Raw genomic sequence first — 19,888 nt, forward strand, 5'->3', positions numbered from 1 at the left:
AAATATCTAAACCGCTATCTGTATAGATATGGAAATATCTACACCGCTATGTGTATAAACATGGAAATGTCTACAACGCTATATGTATAAACATGGATATATCTACATGGCTGTCTCTATAAACATGGAAATACCTTCACTGCCATCTGTATAAACATGGAAATATCTGCACCATTATCTCTCTAAACATGGAAATATCTACACTGCCGTCTGTATAAATATGTAAATATCTACACAGACATCTCTGTAAACATGGAAATATCTACACCGCTATCTGTATAAACATGGAAATAGCCACAAAGCTATCTGTATAAACATGGAAATATCTACACCGCTATCTCTATAAACATGGAAATATCTCCACCGCTATATGTATAAACATGGAAATATCTGCACCTCTATCTGTATAAACATGGAAACATCTACACCGCTATCTGTATAAACATGGAAATAGTGACACCGCTATCTGTATAAATATGGAAATATCTACACCGCTTTCTCTATAAACATGGAAATGTCTACACTGCTATCTGTATAAACATGGAAATATCTACATGGCTATCTCTATAAACATGGAAATATCAACACCACCATCTGTATAAACATGGAAATACCTACTCTGTCATCTGTATAAACCTGGAAATATCTCCACCGCTATCTGTATAAACCTGGAAATATGTACACAGTCATCTGTATAAACATGGAAATATCTACAACTCCATCTGTATAAACTTGGAATTATCTGCTCTGCCATCTGTATACACATGGAAATACCTACACAGCCATCTGTATAAACATGGAAATACCTACACCGCTATCTGTATAAACATGGAAATATCTACACCGCCATCTTCTGTATAAACTTGCAAATATCTACTCCGCCATCTCTATAAACATGGAAATATCTCCACCTCTATCTGTTTAAACCTGGAAGTATCTCCACCGCTATCTGTATAAACATGGAATTACCTACAGCGCTATCTGTATAAACATGGAAGTATCTACTCCGTTATCTGTATAAACATGCAAATATTTACATCGCTATCTGTATAAACATGGAAATATCTACACTGTCATCTGTATAAACATGGAAATAGCCACACCGCTATCTGTATAAAAATGGAAATATCTACACCGCTATCAGAATAAACATGGAAGCATCTACACGGCTATCTGTATAAATATGGAAATATCTAATCCGCTCTCTCTATAAACATGGAAATATCTACACAGCTATCTGCATAAGTATGGAAATATCCACAACCCTATGTCTATAAACATGGAAATATCTACACCGCCATCTGTATAAACATGGAATTATGTACACAGTCATCTCTATAAACATGGAAATAACTACACTTATATCTGTATAAACATGGAAATATCTACACTGCTATCTGTATAAACATGGAAATTTCTACACCGCTATCTGTATAAATATGGAAACATCTACACCGCTATCTCTATAAACATGGAAATGTATACACCGCTATCGGTATAAACATGGAAATATCTACATGGCTATCTCTATACACATGGAAATAGCTACACCGCCATCTTTATAAACATGGAAATATCTACACAGTCATCTCCATAAACATGGAAATATCTACATTGCTATCTGTATAAACATGGAAATAGCCACACAGGTATCTGTATAAACATGGAAATATTTACACCACCATCTGTAAAAACATGGAAATATCTACACAGTCATCTGTGTAAACATAGAAATATCTACACATTCGTTTGTATAAACATGGAAATATCTACACTGCCATCTGTATTTACATGGAAATATCTACACAGCGGTCTCTATAAACATGGAAATATCTACACTGCTATGTCTATAACATGGAAATACGTACAACGCTATCTGTATAAAAATGGAAATATCTCCACCGCTATCTGTATAAACATGGAAATATCTCCACCGCTATCTGTATAAACATGGAAATATCTACACCGCTATCTGTATAAACATGGAAATATCTACACCGCTCTCTCTATAAACATGGAAATGTCTACACCGCTATCTGTGTAAACATGGAAATATCTACATGGCTGTCTCTATAAATATGGAAATATCTTCACCGCCATCTGTATAAACATGGAAATAACCACACAGTCATCTGTATAAACCTGGATATATCTACACCACTACCTGTATAAACATGAAAATATCTACACTGCCATCTGTATAAACATGTAAATATCTACACAGCCATCAGTATAAACATGGAAATATCTACACCGCTATCTGTATAAACATGGAAATAGACACACCGCTATCTGTATAAACATGGAAATATCTACAACGCCATTTGTAAAAACATGGAAATATCTACACATTCATCTGTATAAACATGGAAATATCTTCACCAACATCTGTATAAACATGGAAATATCTACACTGCCATCTGTACACACATGGAAATATCTACACAGCCATCTGTATAAACATGGAAATATCTACACCGCTATCTCTATAATCATGGAAATACCTACACCGCAATCTGTATAAACATGGAAATATCACCACCATTATCTGTCTAAACATGGAAATATCTACACTGCCATCTGTATAAATATGAAAATATCTACACAGCCATCTCTATATACATGAAAATATCTTCACCGCTATCTGTATAAACATGGAAATAGCCTCACAGATATCTGTATAGACATGGAAATATATACACTGCTATCTCTATAAACATGGAAATATCTCCACCGCTATCTGTATAAACATGGAAATATCTCCACTGCTATCAGTATAAACATGGAAATATCTACACCGCTATCTGTATAAACATGGAAATATCTCCACCGCTATCTGTATAAACATGGAAATAGCCACAACGCTATCTGTATAAACATGGAAATATCTACACCGCCATCTGTAAAAACATGGAAATATCTTCACAGTCATCTGTATAAACCTGGAAATATCTACACCACTATCTGTATAAACATGGAAATAACTACACTGCCATCTGTATAAACATGTATATGTCTACACAGCCATCTCCATAAACATGGAAATATATGCACCGCTATCTGCATAAACATGAACATAGCCACACTGCTATCTCTATAAACATGGAAATACCTACAGCGCTATCTCTATAAACTTGGAAATATCTCCACCGCTATCTGTATAAACATGGAAATATCTCCACCGCTATCTGCATAAACATGAACATAGCCACACTGCTATCTCTATAAACATGGAAATACCTACAGCGCTATCTCTATAAACTTGGAAATATCTCCACCGCTATCTGTATAAACATGGAAATATCTCCACCGCTATCTGTATGAACATGGAAATAGTGACACCGCTATCTGTATAAATATGGAAATATCTACACCGCTATCTCTATAAACATGGAAATGTCTACACCGCTATCTGTGTAAACATGGAAATATCTACATGGCTGTCTCTATAAACATGGAAATATCTTCACCGCCATCTGTATAAACATGGAAATAACTACACAGTCATCTGTATAAACCTGGAAATATCTACACCACTATCTGTATAAACATGAAAATATCTACACTGCCATCTGTATAAACATGTAAATACCTACACAGCCATCTCTATAAACATGGAAATATCTACACCGCTATCTGTATAAACATGGAAATAGCCACACCGCTATCTGTATAAACATGGAAATATCTACACCGCTATCTGTAAAAACATGGAAATATCTACACATTCATCTGTATAAACATGGAAATATCTACACCTCCATCTGTATAAACATGGAAATATCTACACTGCCATCTGTATACACATGGAAATATCCACACAGCCATCTGTATAAACTTGGAAATATCTACAGCGCTATCTGTATAAACATGGAACTACCTACACCGCAATCTGTATAAACATGGAAATATCTACACCATTATCTGTATAAACATGGAAATATCTACACCGCTATCTCTATAACATGGAAATACCTCCACCCGTATCTGTATAAACATGGAAATATCTCCACCGCTATCTGTATAAACATGGAAATATCTACTCCGCTATCTGTATAAACATGGAAATAGTGACATGGCTATCTGTATAAATAAGGAAATATCTACACCGCTATCTCCATAAACATGGAAATGTCTACATCGCTATCTGTATAAACATGGAAATATCTACATGGCTATCTCTATGTACATGGAAATATCTACACCGCCATCTGTATAAACATGGACATATTTACACAGTCATCTGTATAAACCTGGAAATATCTACCCCACTATCTGTATAAACATGGAAATATCTACACTGCTATCTGTATAAACATGGAAATAGCCACACCGCTGTCTCTATATACATGGAAATATCTACACAGACATGCGTAAAAATATGAAAATATCTACACAGTCATCTGTATAAACATGGAAATATCTCCACCGGTATCTGTATAAACATGGAAACATCTAAACCGCCATCTGTATAAAAATGGAAATAACTACACAGTCATCTGTATAAATGTGGAAATATGTTCACCTCTATCTGTAAACTTGGAAATATCTGCACCGCCATCTGCATAAACATGGAAATATCTACCCCGCCATCTGTATAAACATGGAAATATCTCCAACGCTATCTGTATAAACATGGAAATAGCCACACAGCTATCTGTATAAACATGGAAATATCTACACCGCTATCTCTATAAACATGGAAATATCTCCACCGCTATCTGTATAAACATGGAAATATCTCCACCGCTATCTGTATAAACATGGAAATAGTGACAACGCTATCTATATAAATATGGAAATATCTACACCACTATCTCTATAAACATGGAAATGTCTACACCGCTATCTGTATAAACATGGAAATATCTACATGGCTGTCTCTATAATCATGGAAATATCTTCACCACCATCTGTATAAACATGGAAATACCTACACAGTCATCTGTATAAACCTGGAAATATCTACACCACTATCTGTATAAACATGAAAATATCTACACTGCCATCTGTACAAACATGTAAATATCTACACAGCCATCTTTATAAACATGGAAATATCTACACCGATTTCTGTATAAACATGGAAATAGCCACACCGCTATCTGTATAAACATGGAAATATCTACACCGCCATCTGTAAAAACTTGGAAGTATATACACAGACATCTGTATAAACATGGAAATATCTATACCTCCATCTGTATAAACATGGAAATATCTACACTGCCATCTGTATACACATGGAAATATCTACACAGCCGTCTGTATAAACATGGAAATATCTACACCGCTATCTCTATAAACATGGAAATACCTACACTGCAATCTGTATAAACATGGAAATATCTACACCATTATCTGTCTAAACATGCAAATATCTATACTGCCATCTGTATAAATATGAAAATATCTACACAACCATCTCTATAAACATGGAAATATCTACACCGTTAACTGTAAACATGGAAATAGCCACACAGATATCTGTATAGACATGGAAATATATACACTGCTATCTCTATAAACATGGAAATATCTCCACCGCTATCTGTATAAACATGGAAATATCTCCACCGCTATCTGTATAAACATGGAAATATCTCCAACGCTATCTGTATAAACATGGAAATAGCCACACAGCTATCTGTATAAACATGGAACTATCTACACAGCTATCTCTATAAACATGGGAATACCTACACCGCAATCTGTATAAACATGGAAATATCTACACCATTATCTGTCTAAACATGGAAATATCTACACTGCCATCTGTATAAATATGTAAATATCTACACAGCCATCTCTATAAACATGGAAATATCTACACCGCTATCTGTATAAACATGGAAATAGCCACACAGCTATCTATATAAACATGGAAATAGTGACACCGCTATCTGTATAAAGATGGAAATATCTACACCGCTATCTCTATAAACATGGAAATGTCTACACCTCTATCTGTGTAAACATGGAAATATCTACATGGCTGTCTCTATAACCGTTTAAATATCTTCACCACCATCTGTATAAAGATGGAAACAACTACACAGTCATCTGTATAAACCTGGAAATATCTACACCACTATATGTATAAACTTAAAAATATCTACAATGCCATCTGTATAAACATGTAAATATCTACACAGCCATCTCTATAAACATGGAAATATCTACACCGCTATCTGTATAAACATGGAAATAGCCACACCGCTATCTGTATAAACATGGAAATATCTACACCATTATCTGTCTAAACATGGAAATATCTACACAGCCATCTGTATAAATATGTAAATAGCCACACAACTATCTGTATAAACATGGAAATATCTACACCGCTTTCTCTATAAACATGGAAATAGCCACACCGCTATCTGCATAAACATGGTAATATCTACACCGCTATCTCTATAAACATGGAAAAATCTACACCGCTATCTGTATAAACATGGAAATATCTCCACCGCTATCTGTATAAACATGGAAATATCTACACCGCTATCTCTTTAAACATGGAAATAGTGACACCGCTATCTGTATAAATATGGAAAGATCTACACCGCTATCTCCATAAACATGGAAATGTCTACACCGCTATGTGTATAATCATGGAAATATCTACATGGCTATCTCTATACACATGGAAATATCTACACCGCCATCAGTATAAGCATGGTAATACCTACACAATCATCTGTATAAACCAGGAAATATCTACACAACTATCTGTATAAACATGGAAATAAATACACTGCCATCTGTATAAACATGTAAATATCTACACAGTCATCTCTATAAAAATGGAAATATCTACAACGCTATCTGTATAAACATGGAAATAGCCACACCGCTATCTGTATAAACATGGAAATGTCTACACCGCCATCTGTATAAGTATGGAAATAACTACACAGTCATCTGTATAAACATGGAAATATCTACACCACTGTCGGTACAAACATGGAAATATCTACACTGCCATCTGTATAAACATGGAAATATCTCCACCGCTATCTCTATAAACATGGAAATATCTCCATCGCTATCTGTATAGACATGGAAATATCTCCACCGCTATCTGTATAAACATGGAAATATCTCCAACGCTATCTGTATAAACATGGAAATAGCCACACAGCTATCTCTATAAACCTGGAAATGTCTACACCGCCATCTGTATAAACATGGAAATATCTACAACCCTATCTGTATAAACATGGAAATATCTTCATCGCTCTCAGTATATACATGGAAATATCTCCACAGCTGTCTCTATAAACATGGAAATATCTACACGGCTATCATTATAAACATGGAAATATCTATACCGTTATCTCTGTAAACATGGAAATATCTACAACACTATCTGTGTAAACCTGGAAATATCTACACAGCTATCTGTATAAACATGGAAATATCTACCACGCTATCTTTATAAACATGGAAATATCTTCACCGCTATCTGTATAAACATGGAAATATCTACAACGCTATCTGTGTAAACTCCGAAATATCTACACAGCAATCTGTGTAAACATGGAAATATGTACACCGCTATCTGTGTAAAGATGGGAATATCTACACCGCAGTCTGTGCAAATATGGAAATATATACACCGATATCCCTGTAATCTTGGAAATATCTACACCGCTATCTGTATAAACATGGAAAAATCTTCACCACTGTCTGTATAAACATGGAAATAACTAAACCACGATCTGTAAAAACATGGAAATATCTACCCCGCTATCTGTATAAACATGGAAATATCTCCACCGCTATCTGTATAAACATGGAAATAGCTACACAGTCATCTGTATAAACATGGAAATATCTAAACCGCTATCTGTATAGATATGGAAATATCTACACCGCTATGTGTATAAACATGGAAATGTCTACAACGCTATATGTATAAACATGGATATATCTACATGGCTGTCTCTATAAACATGGAAATACCTTCACTGCCATCTGTATAAACATGGAAATATCTGCACCATTATCTCTCTAAACATGGAAATATCTACACTGCCGTCTGTATAAATATGTAAATATCTACACAGACATCTCTGTAAACATGGAAATATCTACACCGCTATCTGTATAAACATGGAAATAGCCACAAAGCTATCTGTATAAACATGGAAATATCTACACCGCTATCTCTATAAACATGGAAATATCTCCACCGCTATATGTATAAACATGGAAATATCTGCACCTCTATCTGTATAAACATGGAAACATCTACACCGCTATCTGTATAAACATGGAAATAGTGACACCGCTATCTGTATAAATATGGAAATATCTACACCGCTTTCTCTATAAACATGGAAATGTCTACACTGCTATCTGTATAAACATGGAAATATCTACATGGCTATCTCTATAAACATGGAAATATCAACACCACCATCTGTATAAACATGGAAATACCTACTCTGTCATCTGTATAAACCTGGAAATATCTCCACCGCTATCTGTATAAACCTGGAAATATGTACACAGTCATCTGTATAAACATGGAAATATCTACACCTCCATCTGTATAAACTTGGAATTATCTGCTCTGCCATCTGTATACACATGGAAATACCTACACAGCCATCTGTATAAACATGGAAATACCTACACCGCTATCTGTATAAACATGGAAATATCTACACCGCCATCTTCTGTATAAACTTGCAAATATCTACTCCGCCATCTCTATAAACATGGAAATATCTCCACCTCTATCTGTTTAAACCTGGAAGTATCTCCACCGCTATCTGTATAAACATGGAATTACCTACAGCGCTATCTGTATAAACATGGAAGTATCTACTCCGTTATCTGTATAAACATGCAAATATTTACATCGCTATCTGTATAAACATGGAAATATCTACACTGTCATCTGTATAAACATGGAAATAGCCACACCGCTATCTGTATAAAAATGGAAATATCTACACCGCTATCAGAATAAACATGGAAGCATCTACACGGCTATCTGTATAAATATGGAAATATCTAATCCGCTCTCTCTATAAACATGGAAATATCTACACAGCTATCTGCATAAGTATGGAAATATCCACAACCCTATGTCTATAAACATGGAAATATCTACACCGCCATCTGTATAAACATGGAATTATGTACACAGTCATCTCTATAAACATGGAAATAACTACACTTATATCTGTATAAACATGGAAATATCTACACTGCTATCTGTATAAACATGGAAATTTCTACACCGCTATCTGTATAAATATGGAAACATCTACACCGCTATCTCTATAAACATGGAAATGTATACACCGCTATCGGTATAAACATTGAAATATCTACATGGCTATCTCTATACACATGGAAATATCTACACCGCCATCTTTATAAACATGGAAATATCTACACAGTCATCTCCATAAACATGGAAATATCTACATTGCTATCTGTATAAACATGGAAATAGCCACACAGGTATCTGTATAAACATGGAAATATTTACACCACCATCTGTAAAAACATGGAAATATCTACACAGTCATCTGTGTAAACATAGAAATATCTACACATTCGTTTGTATAAACATGGAAATATCTACACTGCCATCTGTATTTACATGGAAATATCTACACAGCGGTCTCTATAAACATGGAAATATCTACACTGCTATGTCTATAACATGGAAATACGTACAACGCTATCTGTATAAAAATGGAAATATCTACACCGCTATCTGTATAAACATGGAAATATCTACACCGCAATCTGTATAAACATGGAAATATCTACACCGCTATCTGTATAAACATGGAAATATCTACACCGCTATCTGTATAAACATGTAAATATCTACACCGCTATCTGTATAAACATGGAAATATCTACACTGCTATCTATATAAATATGGAAATATCTACACCGCTATGTCTATAAACAGGGAAATGTCTTCACAGCCATCTGTATAAACATAGAAATACCTACAGAGTCATCTGTATAAACATGGAAATATCTACATGGCTATCTCTATAAACATGGAAATATCGACACCGCCATCTGTATAAACATAGAAATACCTACACAGTCATCTGTATAAACATGGAAATATCCACACTGCCATCTACACAAACATGGAAATACCTACACAGTCATCTGTATAAACATGGAAATATCCACTCTGCCATCTGTATAAACATGGGAATATCTACACAGCCATCTCTATAAACATGGAAATATCAACATCGCTGTCTGTATAAACATGGAAATAGGCACAAATCTATCTGTATAAACATGGAAATATCTACACTGCCTTCTGTTAAAACATGGAAATATCTACACACTCATCATTATAAACATGGAAATGTCTACAACTCCATCGGTATATACATGGAAATACCCACACAGCCATCTGTATACACATGGAAATATCTACACAGCTATTTGTATAACCATGGAAATATCTACACCGCTGTCTCTATAAACATGGAAATTGCCACACCGCTATCTGTATAAACATGGAAATATCTACACAGTCATCTGTATAAACATGGAAATATCTACACCTCCATCTGTATACACATGGAAATATCCTCACTGCCATCTCTATAAACATGGAAATAGCCGCACCGCTATCAGCATAAACATGGAAATATCTATTCCGATATCTGCAAAAACTTGGAAATATCTACATTGCCATCTGTATAAACATGGAAATACTTCCACTGCTATCTGTATAAACATGGAAATATCTCCACCGCTATCTGTGTAAACATGGAAATATCTACAACGCTATCTGTATAAACATGGAAATATCTACACCGCTATCTGTATAAACATGGAAATATCTACAGCGCTATCTGTATAAACATGGAAATATCACCACCGCTATCTGAATAAACATGGAAAAATCTACACGGCTATCTTTATAAACATGGAAATATCTACAACGAAATCTGTATAAACCTGGAAATATCTACAACACTATCTTTGCAAACATGGAAATATCTACACAGCTGTCTGTGTAAACATGGAAATATGTACACCGGTATCTGTGTGAAGATGGAAATATGTACACCGCAATCTGTGCAAATATGTAAATATCTACAACTTAATCTCTGTAAACATGGAAATATCTACACCATTATCTTTATAAACAGGGAAATAACTACACCGCTATCTCTATAAACATGGAAATACCTACACCACAATCTGTATAAACATGGAAATACCTCCACTGCTATCTGTATAAACATGGAAATATCTCCACCGATATCTGTATAAACATGGAAATATCTACACCGCTATGTGTATAAACATGGAAATATCTACACCGCTATCTCTATAAACATGGAAATACCTACACCACAATCTGTATAAACATGGAAATATATACACAGTCATCTGTATAAACATGGAAATATCTACACAGCTAACTGTATAAACATGGAAATATTTACACCGCTATCTGCATAAACATGGAAATATCTCCACCGCTATCTGAAAATATAGGGAAATATCTACAGCGCTGTATCTATAAACATGGAAATATCTACCCTGGTATCTGTATAAACATGAAAATAGCTACTTGGCTCTCTCTATAAACATGGAAATATCTACACCGCCATCTGTATAAACATGGAAATACCTACACAGTCATCTCTATAAACATGGAAAACCTACTCCACTATCTGTATGAACATGTGAATATCTACACTGCCATCTGTATAAACAAGGAAATACCTACACAGCCATCTCTATAAACATGGAAATATCTACATCGCTATCTGTATAAACATGGAAATAGCCACACGGCTTTTTATATAAAAATGGAAATAACTACACTGCTCTCTGTGTACACATGGAAATAACAACACCTCCATCTGTATAAACATGGAAATATCTGCACTGGCATCTGTATACACATGGAAATACCTACAGAGCCATCTGTATAAACATGGAAATATCTACACCACTATCTGCATAAACATGGAAATATCTACACCGCCATCTGAAAAACATGGTAATATCTACACAGTCATCTGTATAAACATGGAAATATCTACACCTCCATCTGTACAAACATTGAAATATCTACACTGCTATCTATATACACATGGAAATATCTCCACAGGCATCCGTGTAAACATGGAAATATGTACACCGCTACCTCTATAAACATGGAAATACCTACACTGCCATCTGAATAAACATGGAAATAACTACACGGCTATCTGTATAAGTATGGAAATATCTACAACGCTATCTCTATAAATATGGAAATGTCTACACAGCTATCTGTATTAACATGGAAATATCTACACCGCTATCTCTATAAACATGGAAATATCTGCACCGCCATCTGTATAAACAGGGAAATATATACACAGTCATCTGAATTAACATGGAAATAACTACACTTCTGTCTGCATAAACATGGAAATATCTACAACGCGTTCTGTATAAACATGGAAATATCAACACCGCTATCTGTATAAATATGGAAATATCTACACAGCTATCTCTATTAACATGGAAATGTCTACACCGCTATCTGTATAAACAAGGAAATATCTACACCGCTATTTTTATAAGCTTGGAAATATCTACAAGGCAATCTGTAAAAATATGGATATATCTAGACCGCTATATCTATAAACTTGGAAATGACTACACCGCCACCTGTAACAAGGAAATATCTACATGGCTATGTCTATTAACATGGAAATATCTACACCGCCATCTTTTTAAACATTTAAATACCTTCACTGTCATCTGTATAAACATGGAAATATCTACATCACTATTTGTATAAACATGGAAATATCTACACCGCTATTAGTATAAACATGGAAATATTTACACCGCTATCTCTATAAACATGGAAATACCTACACCGCTATCTCTATAAACATGGAAATATCTTCACCACTATCTCCATAAACAAGAAAGTACATAAACCGCCATTTCTATAAACATGGAAATATCTACACCGCCATCTACATAAACAAGAAAATATCTACACCGCCATCTTTATAAACATGGAAATATCTACACCGCTATCTCTATAAACATTGAAATATCTACACCGCCATCTTTAAAACCATGGAAATCTCTACAAAGTCATCTGTAAAAACATGGAAATATCTACACCACCATCTGCATAAACATGGAAATATCTACATTGTCATCTGTATTCACATGGAAATATCTACACAGCCATCTGTATAAACTTGGAAATATCTACACTGCCATCTGTATACAAATGTAATAATCTACTCAGCCATCAGTATATACATGGAAATATCTACACCACTATCTCTAAATACATGGAAATAACTACACCGCTGTCAGTAGAAAGATGGAAATATCTACATCGATGTCTGTATAAACATGGAAATCTCTACACTGCCATCTGTATAAACATGGAAATAGCCACACCGCTATCTGTATAAACATGGAAATATCTACACCGCCATCTGAATAAACATGGAAATATCTACACGAATATCTGCATCAATATGGAAATTTCTACATCACTATCTATATAAATATGGAAATATCTACACAGCTATCCGTATAAACATGGAAATATCTATGTCGCTATCTCTATAAACATGGAAATATCTACACCGCCATCTGTATTAACATGGAAATATCTACACGGTAAACTGCATAGCCATGGAGATATCTACACTTCTATCTGTTTAAACATGGAAATATCTACACCGCTATCTGTATAAACATGGAAATATCTACACCGCTATCTGTATAAACATGGAAATATCTACACCGCTATCTCTATAAGCATGGAAATGTCTACACCGCTATCTGTATAAACATGGAAATATCTACATGGATATCTCTGTAAACATGGAAATAACTACACCTCCATCTGCATAAACATGGAAATATCTACACTGCCATCTGTATACACATGGAAATACCTACAAAGCCATCTGTATGAACATGGAAATATCTACACCGCTATCTGTATAAACTTGGAAATATCTACACTGCTATCTGTATAAACATGGATATAACTACAACGCTATCACTATAAACATGGAAAAACCTACACCACTATCTGTATAAACATGGAAATATCTACACCGCTATCCGTATAAACCCGGGAATATCTAGACCGCTATCGGTATACACTTGGAAATAACTATACTGCTATCTGTATACATATGGATATATCTACAACGCTATTTCAGTAAACTTGGAAATGTCTACACCGCTATCTGTATAAACATGGAAATAACTTCATGGCTATCTCTATAAACATGGTACTATCTACCACGCCATCTGTATAAACATGGAAATACCTACAAAGTCATCTGTATAAACATGGAAATATCTACACCACTATCTGTATAAACATGGAAATATCTACACTGCCATCTGTATATACATGGAAATATCTAGACATCCATCTCTATAAACATGAAAATATCTACATCGCTATCTGTATAAACATGGAAATAGCCACACCGCTATCTGTATAAGCATGGAAATATCTACACCACCAACTGTAAAACATGGAAATATCTACACACTCATCTGTATAAACATGGAAATACCTACACTTCCATCTGTATAAACATGGAAATATCTATACCTCCATCTGTATAAACATGGAAATATCTACACTATCATCTTTATACACATGGAAATACCTACAAAGCCATCTGTATAAACAAGGAAATATCTACACCGCTATCTCTATAAACTTGGAAATATCTACACCGCTATCTGTATAAACATGGAAATATCTACATGGCTATCTCTATAAACATGGAAATATCTAAACCGCGATCTTTATAAACATGGAAATACCTGCACAGTCATCTGTATAATCATGGAAATATCTACACTGCCATCTGTATAAACATGGAAATATCTACACTGCCATCTGTATAAACATGGAAATATCTACACAGCCATCTGTGTAAACATGGAAATATCTACATTGATATCTGTATAAACATGCAATTACACACACCACTATATGTATAAACATGGAAATATCTACATCGCTATCTCTATAAACATTGAAATATCTACACCGCCATCTTTAAAACCATGGAAATCTCTACAAAGTCATCTGTAAAAACATGGAAATATCTACACCACCATCTGCATAAACATGGAAATATCTACATTGTCATCTGTATTCACATGGAAATATCTACACAGCCATCTGTATAAACTTGGAAATATCTACACTGCCATCTGTATACACATGTAAATATCTACACAGCCATCAGTATATACATGCAAAAATCTACACCACTATCTCTAAATACATGGAAATAACTACACCGCTGTCAGTATAAAGATGGAAATATCTACATCGATGTCTGTATAAACATGGAAATCTCTACACTGCCATCTGTATAAACATGGAAATAGCCACACCGCTATCTGTATAAACATGGAAATATCTGCACCGCCATCTGAATAAACATGGAAATATCTACACGAATATCTGCATCAATATGGAAATATCTACATCACTATCTATATTAATATGGAAATATCTACACAGCTATCCGTATAAACATTGAAATATCTATGTCGCTATCTCTATAAACATGGAAATATCTACACCGCCATCTGTATTAACATGGAAATATCTACACGGTAAACTGCATAGCCATGGAGATATCTATACTTCTATCTGTATAAACATGGAAATATCTACACCGCTATCTGTATAAACATGGAAATATCTACACCGCTATCTGTATAAACATGGAAATATCTACACCGCTATCTCTATAAGCATGGAAATGTCTACACCGCTATCTGTATAAACATGGAAATATCTACATGGATATCTCTGTAAACATGGAAATAACTACACCTCCATCTGCATAAACATGGAAATATCTACACTGCCATCTGTATACACATGGAAATACCTACAAAGCCATCTGTATGAACATGGAAATATCTACACCGCTATCTGTATAAACTTGGAAATATCTACACTGCTATCTGTATAAACATGGATATAACTACAACGCTATCACTATAAACATGGAAAAACCTACACCACTATCTGTATAAACATGGAAATATCTACACCGCTATCCGTATAAACCCGGGAATATCTAGACCACTATCGGTATACACTTGGAAATAACTATACTGCTATCTGTATACATATGGATATATCTACACCGCTATTTCAGTAAACTTGGAAATGTCTACACCGCTATCTGTATAAACATGGAAATAACTTCATGGCTATCTCTATAAACATGGTACTATCTACCACGCCATCTGTATAAACATGGAAATACCTACACAGTCATCTGTATAAACATGGAAATATCTACACCACTATCTGTATAAACATGGAAATATCTACACTGCCATCTGTATATACATGGAAATATCTAGACATCCATCTCTATAAACATGAAAATATCTACATCGCTATCTGTATAAACATGGAAATAGCCACACCGCTATCTGTATAAGCATGGAAATATCTACACCACCAACTGTAAAACATGGAAATATCTACACACTCATCTGAATAAACATGGAAATACCTACACCTCCATCTGTATAAACATGGAAATATCTATACCTCCATCTGTATAAACATGGAAATATCTACACTATCATCTTTATACACATGGAAATACCTACAAAGCCATCTGTATAAACAAGGAAATATCTACACCGCTATCTCTATAAACTTGGAAATGTCTACACCGCTATCTGTATAAACATGGAAATATCTACATGGCTATCTCTATAAACATGGAAATATCTAAACCGTGATCTTTATAAACATGGAAATACCTGCACAGTCATCTGTATAATCATGGAAATACATACACCACTATCTGTATAAACATGGAAATATCTACACTGCCATCTGTATAAACATGGAAATATCTACACAGCCATCAGTGTAAACATGGAAATATCTACATTGATATCTGTATAAACATGCAATTACATACACCACTATATGTATAAACATGGAAATATCTACACCGCCATGTGTATAAACATGGAAATATCTACACTGTCATCTGTATAAACATGGAAATAACAACACCTCCATCTGCATAAACATGGAAATATCTGCACTGCCATCTGATTACACCTGGAAATACCTACACAGCCATCTGTATAAACATGGAAATATCTACACCACTATCTGTATAAACATGGAAATATCTACACCGCCATCTGTAAAAACATGGAAATATCTACACAGTCATATGTACAAACATGGAAATATCTACACCTCCATCTGTATAAACATTGAAATATCTACACTGCCATCTGTATACACATGGAAATATCTACACAGCCATCCGTGTAAACATGGAAATATCTACACCGCTATCTCTATAAACACTGAAATATCTACACTGCCATCTGAATAAACATGGAAATGTCTACACGGCTATCTGTATAAACATGGAAATACCTACAAAGCTATCTCTATAAACATGGAAATATCTACACCACCATCTGTATAAACATGGAAATATGTATGCTGCCATCTGTATTCACATGGAAATATATACAAAGCAATCTGTATAAACTTGGAAACATCTACACTGCCATCTGTATAAACATGGAAATAGCCACACCGCTATCTGTATAAACATGGAAATATCTACACCGCCATTTGAATAAACATGGAAATATCTACACGACTATCTGTATCAATATGGAAATATCTACATCAAAATCTCTATTAAAATGGAAATATCTACACTGCTATCCGTATAAACAAGGAAATATCTACGCCGCTATCTGCATAAACATGGAAATGACTACATCGCCATCTGTATAAACACGGAAATAACTACACAGTCATCTGTATAAACATGAAAACATCGACACAGCCATCTCTATAAACATGGAAATATCTAAATCGCTATCTGTTTAAACAGGGAAATAGCCACACTGCTATCTGTATAAACATAGAAATATCTACACCGCCATCTGCAAAAACATGGAAATATCTACACAGTCATCTATATAAACATGGAAATATCTACACCTCCATCTGTATAAACATGGAAATATCTTCACTGCCATGTGTATACACATGGAAATATCTACACAGCCGTCTGTATAAACATGGAAATATCTACACCGCTATCACTATAAACATGGAAAAACCTACACCATTATCTGTAAAAGCATGGAAATATCTACACCGCTATCTGTATAAACATGGAAATATCTACACCGCTATCTGTATACACTTGGAAATTACCATAATGCTATCTGTATACATATGGATATATCTACAATGCTATCTCGATAAACTTGGAAATGTCTACACCGCTATCTGTATAAACATGGAAATATCTTCATGGCTATCTCTATAAACATGGTAATATCTACCACGCCATCTGTATAAACATGGAAATAGTGACACCGCTATCTGTATAAACATGGAAATATCTTCATGGCTATCTGTACAAACATGGAAATATCTACACTGCCATCTGTATAAACCTGGAAATATCTACACCGGATCTGTATAAACATGGAAATATCTAAACCGCTATCTGTATAAATATGGAAATATCTACACCGCTATCTGTATAAACATGGAAATACCTTCACCGCTTTCTGTAAAAACATGGAAATAACTACACCGTTATCTCTATAAACATGGAAATATCTACACCGCCATCTGTATAAACATGCGAATACCTACACAGTCCTCTGTATAAACATGGAAATATCTACACCACCCTCTCTATAAACATGGAAATATCTACACTGCCATCTGTATACACAAGGAAATATGTACACAGTCATCTGTATAAACATGGAAACCTCTATAACGCTATCTCTATACACATGGAAATCCCTACACAGCTATCTCTATGAACATGGAAATTTCTACACCGCAATCTCTATAAACACGGAAATATCTACAACGCCATCTATATAAACATGAAAAAAACTGCACCGCCATCTCTATAAACATGAAAATATCTACACCGCCATCTCCATAAACATGGAACTAACTACACCGCCATCTGTATAAACATGGAAATATCTGCACCGCTATCTGTATAAAAATGGAAATATCTACACTGACATCTGTAAATAGACCGAAATATCTATACCACGAGCTGTATAAACATGGAAATATCTACACTGCTATCTGTATAAACATGGAAATATCTACACTGCTATCTGAATAAACATGGAAATATCTACACCGCCATCTACATAAACATGGAAATATCTACACCGCTATCTGTATAAACCTGGAAATATCTCCACAGCTATCTGTATAAACATGGAAATATCTACAATGCTATCATTATAAACATGGAAATAACTGCAACGCTATCTGTGAAAAAATGGAAATATCTACACCACAATCTGTGCAAAGATGGAAAAATCTACAACGCTCTCTGTGTAAACACGGAAATGTCTACACCGCTATCTGTATAAACATGGAAATATCTACACCGCTCTCCGTATAAATGTGGAAATATCTGCACTGCTATCAGTATAAACCTGGAAATATCTACACCACTATCTGTATAAACATAGAAATATCTGCACCGCTATCTGTATAAACATGGAAATATATACAACGCTACCTGTGTAAAAGTGGAAATATCTACACAAATACCTTTGTAAACTTGGAAATACCTACAATGCTATTTGTGTAAAGATGGAAATATCTACACCACAATCTGTGCAAAGATGGAAATATCTACACCGCTATCTGTGTAAATATGGAAATACCTAGACCGCTATCTGTATGAACATGGAAATATCCACACCACTATCTGTATAAACATGGAAATCTCTACACCGCTATCTCTATAAACATGGAAACATCAACACCGCTCTCTGTATA

The sequence above is a fragment of the Pan paniscus genome, chromosome 12 (genome assembly GCF_029289425.2).
Source record: "Pan paniscus chromosome 12, NHGRI_mPanPan1-v2.0_pri, whole genome shotgun sequence".
Lineage (NCBI taxonomy): Eukaryota > Metazoa > Chordata > Mammalia > Primates > Hominidae > Pan > Pan paniscus.